This window comes from Miniopterus natalensis, chromosome 1 (genome assembly GCF_054644295.1).
Source record: "Miniopterus natalensis isolate mMinNat1 chromosome 1, mMinNat1.hap1, whole genome shotgun sequence".
Classification (NCBI taxonomy): Eukaryota; Metazoa; Chordata; class Mammalia; order Chiroptera; family Miniopteridae; genus Miniopterus; species Miniopterus natalensis.
In genome coordinates, this window is record NC_142081.1 from 154,774,198 (window position 1) to 154,782,628 (window position 8,431).

General features: G+C 44.6%; 1 protein-coding gene across 1 annotated transcript in view; it reads right to left on the reverse strand.

Moving 5' to 3' along the window:
• The window catches only part of ARHGAP24 (Rho GTPase activating protein 24), a 416,254-nt gene extending 413,008 nt beyond the window's left edge, over positions 1-3,246 (reverse strand). The window contains exon 1 of the mRNA XM_087826703.1: positions 3,024-3,246. The gene's annotated coding sequence lies outside the window, so the exon portion shown is untranslated. The remainder of the gene's footprint in view (positions 1-3,023) is intronic.
• Between the last annotated feature and the right edge of the window lie 5,185 nt (positions 3,247-8,431).

Below are 8,431 nucleotides of genomic sequence, written 5' to 3' on the forward strand. Positions count from 1 at the left end.
AGTTCATTGGGATCCGTCAAAGGTTTTAGAACAATTGGATCCCCACTTTATAAAGATTAATTGTAGCAATGTCACAGCAGAGTGACCATGCTACTTAAAAGCACGCATGTACACGGTAACCTCCGAACACTAGCATTCTTTGACTCTTCATCACAATAACCATTCTGCTTCCAAATGTGCCTTACCGTGGCTGCTAAGACCATCACAATCTTGTCAGGTTTGAGTCCATGTTGCAAAGACACACAGGTTACCACTGAGAGACTCCATATGAGGCTCCAGCTCTTGCCATGAAGAGCATTAACTTCACGGCTGAGTTGACTCTTTACGATTTTATTTTTAAATACCTTTCTCTATTTGGGAGAAATCATAATCCTTCAGCCATGAATTTAAGAGCAAACAGGCATTTTTTAAATTTTAACTCTCTTCTGCTTTTTCCCTCAGTTTAGAATGAATGCTTCATGTTCCTATTGTCATCAACCTCCTTCGCACTCATGTGTAACCAATTGGGTGGTGGTCCCTCCTACTGGGCTCCAAACTGAAGCTCTATCCACCTCCTACATTTGTTTTTCCAAGGCACACCTTTACCAAAAATTGAAACATGACAGAAAGAAGGAATCGGCATTACTTAAGCCCAACTCACGGGAAAATAACCCTTTACCAATGGCCAAAACATACCACAGAAGAATAACTACAGGTAAGTAAGATGGTCCTACAGCAAACACTAAAGACAGGAACCAAACGCATGGCCTGGAATTTGCAGCAGCCCGCCAGCTTTCAGCCCTGAGAAACCAACCTGAGCCCTGATAGAGCCAGAAAGAAAACACACTTCACTTCGTGGGCCATTAGGTCAAAACGACTTGGAGCGCTATTGGTAAACACCAAGTAGGCGCTTGGCCAGGACAGCAAAGTAATCGGAATCAAACCCCTCGGCACCACCTGCTGCACATTCCTCACCCTTCCTGCCCCACCTCCCACTTCCCTTAACCCTACCCTTCCCCCTGGGCAGTCCAAGACACACAGTAAATAAAGCCGGGCCTGGATGAGAATTCCCAGAGCTGGCCATTACTATCCCAAGCAAAACCGAAAAGGCTTTCACTGGGGATTTCAGCCACGAATACTTTTCACTTTTACGCTTAAATCCATGCTCTTGTCTGGAAGGATGCATTGCTGTTTGTTCTGCAGTGAATTGTTTTGTCTTGGGAGCTTAGTTCTTCCCCCACTTACTCTCCAGTTTGCACTTTCAAAATGGATTAAATTCACAGTATATACTGCAGCCCAAAAGAGCAACGTTGAGAAACCATCCCCCTCTCAAATCCAACCCCCTGAGATTAAGTAATAAAACCAAATAATACAGTTGAAAGCCAAGGACAGAGTTTCAACAGCCTTTCACATGTAGGAAGGATTAAAGATTTTCTTTCCTTTTATCCCGCTACTTGTGCACTCCTTAGTCAGACCTCAAAATAATTCCAGATCTGAAAACTCAGTCTATCCCTTGTTTCCACTTAAAGGTCTTCCACCAAGAACATACCTCCTCTGAGTGGTAGGAGGATGTTATTTATGTTTAAGTTTTGTCAGTATCTCTGTTCTCCAAGATGTTTAAGGTGAATTCTCTGACACTCAGCAGTGACCCTAAAGAGGAAAGATTTCTGGACTTGTTACCTGAAAGTCAGGCACTCGGAAGGCAAAAACGGAAGCTGTAGTATTGGGATCTGTTAGAAGTTCGAATATCCCCAGAGAAGAGGAAGTATTAAGAAATTTAAAAGGGAGAGAGATTTTAACAAGTCTTATGTGGCTTTATATTTGTTTTCTGGCTTTTTCTAACATAGCAATTCTGTGTGTTTTATGTTTTATGATGTCCAGTTTAATACCAACATCCATTCTTGCCCTTAAGGGTTGCTTTTGCGTTCTAATGAGAATCAGGGGACCGGCTGAATTTAATCCATCTGTCCATCTTCTCAGTAATTGAGTAAGCCTCTTAACTCTACGGTAAATATCCCTGGATTCCAATTAATTTGTCTTACTTAGTAGACACAGCAGCACATGTTGTTTTACTTATAGAAAAGGGAACCCTTTACAACTTTTAAATTTCAGATACCTAACATGATATATTTATTTCCTCTTTTTAGAAAGAGATGAAATAATGATGTCTTTTTAAGTTTTAAAAAGAGAGTGACATGATCAACTACGATGAAAGTATTACTTCGAGATGACCTTTGAATTAAAATGAATTAAAATAGATTATAAGGGAGTCTGGTCTCCCTGTTACTAGTTGGTGTTTAAAAGCTAAGGAATCCAGAGGAACATTATCTCCCTTCCCATCTGGGGACTTGTAAAAGAAAGGCAGTCTAAAGTATCCTTTTTAATGAGCATATATTACATGTTTGTCCTCAAGAGAGGATGGGTACTTCCTCAAAAGTTACTGCTTTCAAAATCTAGACAAACCCTTTGGGACAGCTTAAAATTCACCCCAGATTCTCTAATGGTTTGTGTTCGCAATTAAAGTGTGTATTATGCAGACCTACCTCTGTATGTCTGTTATCTGGGAAAACTCGAAGGTAAGACACTAAGGGAAACAAACGGGGAGGAACCAGGAGGGAGGCGAGCTGGGGAGAGAGGTCGCTGAATTACATAGTTAAGTACTTAAACACTACCAGCTTGCGGCCTTTTTATCTTTTTAAAAATAATTTTAGAAGGAGCATTGTTTCCCATCATACGTGCACGCGCACACACACTCACACACACACACGCACTCACACTCACACACGCGCTCACACTCACACACATTCTCACACACACTCTCACAATACACGCACTCACTCACATGCACTCACACACACTCACACACACACAGCACCAGCCCTGGATTCCTGCGGTCCTTCCCCGCCCTCCAGCCGTCCCCTCCCCAGGCGCGAGCAGCTGTGCCCGCAGCCCCCGTGCGCCCCCAAGGCCGCGTCCCCGCGTCCCCGCCTCCCGCCGTGGCCGCGGCGCACCCCCCCTTCCCCCCCCGCAGCCGCATCACCTACCCTGCTCAGAGCGCGAGGCGGACGCGGGACGGCCGGACGAGCGGGCTCCCAGGTCCCGCCGAGAGAAAGGGGTGGCGGGGGCGGGACGGCTCCTTTACTTCCCACCGCGAGGGGAAGTGTTGCTCCCCATGCACTTGGCTGCTCCGCAGCTGTGGTCTCGGAGGAAACGCTCTGCGGCCGAAAAAGCTGCGGCCGGCGTGGAAAGTTGTGGGTGTTTCCCCCGCCCCTGCCACCCACCCCCCGCCCCTGCGCCTCGATTCTCTCGCGGCCCCCGCCCCCGCCGTGACAGCTCCCCGGGCCGCCCAGACCCTCCGGAGCGCCGCGGGTTCCTTCCCGGAGCTGGGCTGCGTTGCCACATGCACTTGAGAAATCCGAGCAGTTGCGCAAAGAGGAGTCTCGGAAGTTGGAGAGGGCGGCTGCGTGAGGGAGTGAACGCGCCGCGCAGGGGCCGCAGCCGCCGGGCGGGCCGACCCTCGGGCGCAGCTCGGGGTTTCACGTTTCACGCGGCCACTGGCAGCTGCAGAGGGCTCGCGCCGCCCGCAGCCCCGCCGCCGAGCCCGAGCGGCCCGGCCCGCGCCCCGCGCCCCGCGCCCCCGGCCCCCGCAGCGCGAGCGCGCCCAGGACCCCCGGGCAGGACCCGCCCCGCCTCGGTCCCCCCGCGTCGGCCGTCTCTCGTTTCATGTCACGTGTGTCATAGACACAAGTTGGTCGCAGATCTGGGGCTGTGGGTGCGAGCGACAAGAATGGAAAATACACGTCTCCTGACCTCCAGCAGCTCCGCGTTTCTTTGCCCAAACCCCACACACCGGTTTTACTTGCTTCCCTCGGCGCTCGGTGTAAAATCTTATTTCTCAATCAGAATTACCTGGGTCGTTAAACCTGAATTCCTAGAAATGCTTATTGAATGCCCTCTAGTTAGGTCCTTAGAGAAATTCGAAGCGTAATTACTTTTCCGACCGTGGTTTAAGAGCCTCGGGATCGCGCAGTGGGAAAGAAAGACAGCGAGTAAACATTTGGGGGGGCAGCCCTCTGGCTTCGCACCGCCACCAAAGCCCGAATTTCAGATCCATGCCTTTCAGCACTGGTTACCTGGAATGCCAGCTCTCATGGTCTCAGAAAGCTTCACAAAGCTCTCTGCTTTAGATCACTTAGAAATCATCACCAGGGTCCTTTAAGACGCAAAAGGAGAGTGGCCTCCTTAGATATTGCCAGTGACATGGAAAAGGGGCACACAGTAAAACAAAGAGGGAGGAGAGCTCGCGTTTAAATTCGGTAACAGACTTTTTTACCAGAAGTAAAAGTCTGCGTGGACACTGAGATTTTTTTCTCTTTTATCTTTTCTCCAGTTTCTTAAAAGTCCCCCCCACCCCACCCCGGGCCTTTAAAAAAAAAAGTGTATAGAATTCCTAGCCAGGAGCAAGGTAGCTTATTTTCTAATTGGTAGGAATAAATGACCTTCGTCAACCGATTTGGCTTTGGGTGTTCTAGCAGTTTTCCAGGGGAAAGCTGGAAGACAATGAAATTAACCAGAATGAAATCTGCACAGATGGACTCAAAAGCCTCAGGGAGATAAGCGGTAATAGGGATCGCGTTAGATATCGACATTAAAAAAAGACAGGGAACCTATCGAATCCGGGCCCTATTTCAGGATCTAACAATTATTACTGCAAGCATTGGAGACTCCAGGTAATACAAAATTGACAGGGTGGTTACTGGGTAGTCCCCAATCCAAAAGATTAAGGCCTGCCACTGTGACATACCCTTGTCTCCAAGGCCCTTTCCCATCACATCTCCTGACTGTCTCCGCCCTTTCCATTTGACATCACTCCAATGACCTGGGTGGTGAAAGTGATTATCTTAAACTAGACCATACAATTTAAGGATAAGAAGATTGTCACTTGGGGATTAAGCACTGGGGAGGTATATCTGCTGATACCAGCCTCCTCTTGCCCTCCCACAGCTCTGCAGAAAGAGAAGGGCCACTGTATTCCTTTCCTTGAAGCTCCTCAGGGATTTAGTCAAGATCTGGTTACAAGAGAAAATAACCTGAACTAGAAACACTTGGCTGTTCACAGGACTCAGAGTATGTTATCCCTCTCTTAGTTGCAGATTAATCAGGACTGGGAAACATCCCTCATGCAGATTGAAGCAATTTAAAGGAGAAATAAATCCTTAAACAAGAGACTTGAAAGATTCTAACCAGAGGAGGATGCTGATGTGACTGACACAGACTCCAGGGAAGGGGCATCTGTCATTCCATCCCCAGGGTCTCTCATAAGAACTTGCCCTGGGCACCCCTTAAAGCTGAGTTTTACCAGTCAGCTCAATTCTGAGTTTCTGAGTTAGGGGCATGCTTCAGATGAATTCCACAAAACCCACAAATGATCTAGGGTAAGGGCTAACTTTCCAGGACTCCAAAGTCATGGACACCCTGAAGAAGGGTCCATAGCAGGCAAGGGTTTGAGGACCCTCAGATTTACAAAAGGGATATGTAACACCCCCAGGACCAGAGGGATCTCAGGGACCAAGAAATGAAATAGGATGAGGGGGAAGAGGAGGGGTGAGACATGATAATGGCTTCGCTACGCTTGGACAAATTGAGTGTCAGCATTGCCAGAGTCAAGGACGGGAAAAGCAACCACAGACAAAGCCCTTGGACACTTGTTCTCAAGCCGCTTTGATTGGAACTTAGAGGAAACTCAGCATGAGTTTGTACAATCACTTTGTCTAGTATTTCAAGTATATGGGCCAAATGGTATTTTACAAGTATGGATTTAAAATGTGTTCTAATGAACTTCACTAATTTAAAAATTGCAGTTCACCAGACTCCTTGCCAGATTCTTTGAAGATCTTAGCATAGAGTAACGTATTGTCATGTTACCCACTTGTCCATTAATGTCAGAAACTGGGGCCCTTTAAGTATGTTTTCTTTTGGGAAAACATAAATTCCTAAGAGGGCAAAAAACAGAGTAACAAAACAGAATAGTCAAGAATTGCCAGAATCCTAACATTTCCTTCAGGCTGTCACCAACAATGCACAATTTGTGTGGGTACTGAAATATGCCAAGTTCTGATTTCAGGATTAAGATAGAAGGCTATGTTCTAAAGCATCTCTATTGCAAAATGTCTGGGTTTTGGTTTTTTCTTTTTATTTCCTGATGGAAGTTCCTTTATAAGAAAGTGTAGCCTGGCCAGGCATGGCTCAGCGGTTGAGTGTCGACCTAGGATCCGGGTGATCAGGGTTCGATTCCTGGTCAGGGCACATGCCTGGGTTGCGGGCTCGATCTCCAGTTGGGGGTGTGCAGGAGGCAGCTGATCAATCACTCTCTCACCATTGATGTTTCTCTCTCTCTCTCCCTCTCTGAAATCAATAAAGATATATTTAATTTAAAAAAAAAGAAAGAAAGTATAGGTTTGTCTTAACAAAATAAGGTGAAAAGAGATTGAGGAGGTTTTGTACCTGCCATCCCACAACGCTTTGTATCACATGATTCAGGAAAAGGGGGTGTTCTACTACTATTAAAATGGTGGGACCAAACCAATCCAGCTAAATCCCTGTGAGAAACGTAAGGAGAGAAAGGGCAAACCGAGAGAAGGGCCACTGTAACCATGGATTCCCTCCTGCCTCTAAAACTCCATCAAAGGCCTGTTATCAGGCAAGAGTTTAAAAAATGAAGCATATTATATGGCCATTTAGATCCTGAGTAGAACATAGCACCAGGCATCACTATATTCTTATTTAATTGACATAGTCTTGATGGCAGCCCAAGCCACATGTCATCATCCCCTAGACCCCCAGAGTGGATGGTACAACAGCAAAAATTCATAATTAAATTTATTTTCAGAAGTGTTTGTTGTTTTTTTGTCTAATTAAAAAATTAACACATGTTCAATGCATAAAATGAGGAAGCTACAAAGAAGCTAAGCAGAAATTAAAAGCTGACATGTTCTCACCATTCAGAGATGTTGTTAGACAGAATTATATTAGACATAATTTAAACATGTCTAATTGTTTCTTCCTTTCTAGGTATGTGCCTACCATTTTATTTTATTTTATTTTTCAACCACAGTTTACATTCAACACTATTTTGTATTAGTTTCAGATGTATCGCATAGTGGCCAGAATATCATATATTTTGCACAGTGATCCCCTGATATTTCAAGTACCAACCTGACAACATACATAATTATTACAATATTATTGACTATATTTCCTATGCTGTACTCCACATCCCATGACTAGTTTGTAACTATCAGTTAGTCCTTGTTAATCCCGTTATGTTTTTCACCCAGCTCCCAAAGCTCCTTTCCCCTGGAAACCATCATTCAGTTCTCTTAATCTATGAGTCTGTTTCTATTTTGTTTGTTTATTTTGTTCTTTTGATCTTACATACAAGTAAAATCATATGGTATTTTTCTTTCTCTGTCTGATTTATTTCACTTAGCATAACACTCTCTAGGTCCATCCATGCTGTCACAAATGGTAAGATTTCATGTTTTATGGCAGAGTACTATTCCATTGAATATATATGTACCACAGCTTTTTATACACTTGTCTATTAATGGGCATTCGAGCTGCTTCCATATCTTGAGTACTGCAGATAACACTGCAATGAACATAGGGGTGCATATCTTTTTTCAAATTAGTGTTTTGGGTTTCTTTGGATATGTACCTTGAAGTAGTATCGCTAGGTCATGAGGCAGTTCCATTTTTAATTTTTTTCAAAGTTTTATTGATTTTCGGGAAAGAGGAAAGGAGAGGGAGAGAGAGAGAAAACCATTGACCTGCTGCTTCCCACGCACCCTCTACTGGAGACCGAGCCCACAACCCAGGCATGTGCCCTGACCTGGAACCAAACAGCCAGGGTGCATTTTAAATTTTTTTTAAGGACCTTCCATACTGTTTTCCGTAGTAGCTGCACCAATCTGCATTCCCACCAACAGTGCAGGAGGGTTCCCTTTACTCCACACCCTTGACAACTGTTGTTCATTGATTTACTGATGATAGAGATTCTGACAGGTGGTGAGGTGGTTTTAAGTTGCATTTCTCTGTTAAGCATCTTTTTATATGTTTATTGACCATCTTTGTGTCTATTCAGGTCCTTTGCCCATTTTTTAATTGGATTGTTTGGGTTTTTTGGAGTTAAGTTGTGTGAGTTCTTTATAAATTTTGGATATTAACCCCTAATCAGATGTGTCATTGGTGAATATTTTCTTCCATTTGATAGATTATCTTTTAGTTTTTTTAGTGGTTTCCTTTGCTGTGAAAAAACTTTTAGTTTGATATAGTCCCACTTGTTTATTTTTGCTTGTTTGTTCATTCCCCTTACCTGAGAAGATATGTCTGAAAAAATATTGCTATGAGAAATGTAAAGGATTTTATTGCCTATGTTTTCTTCTAGAATTGT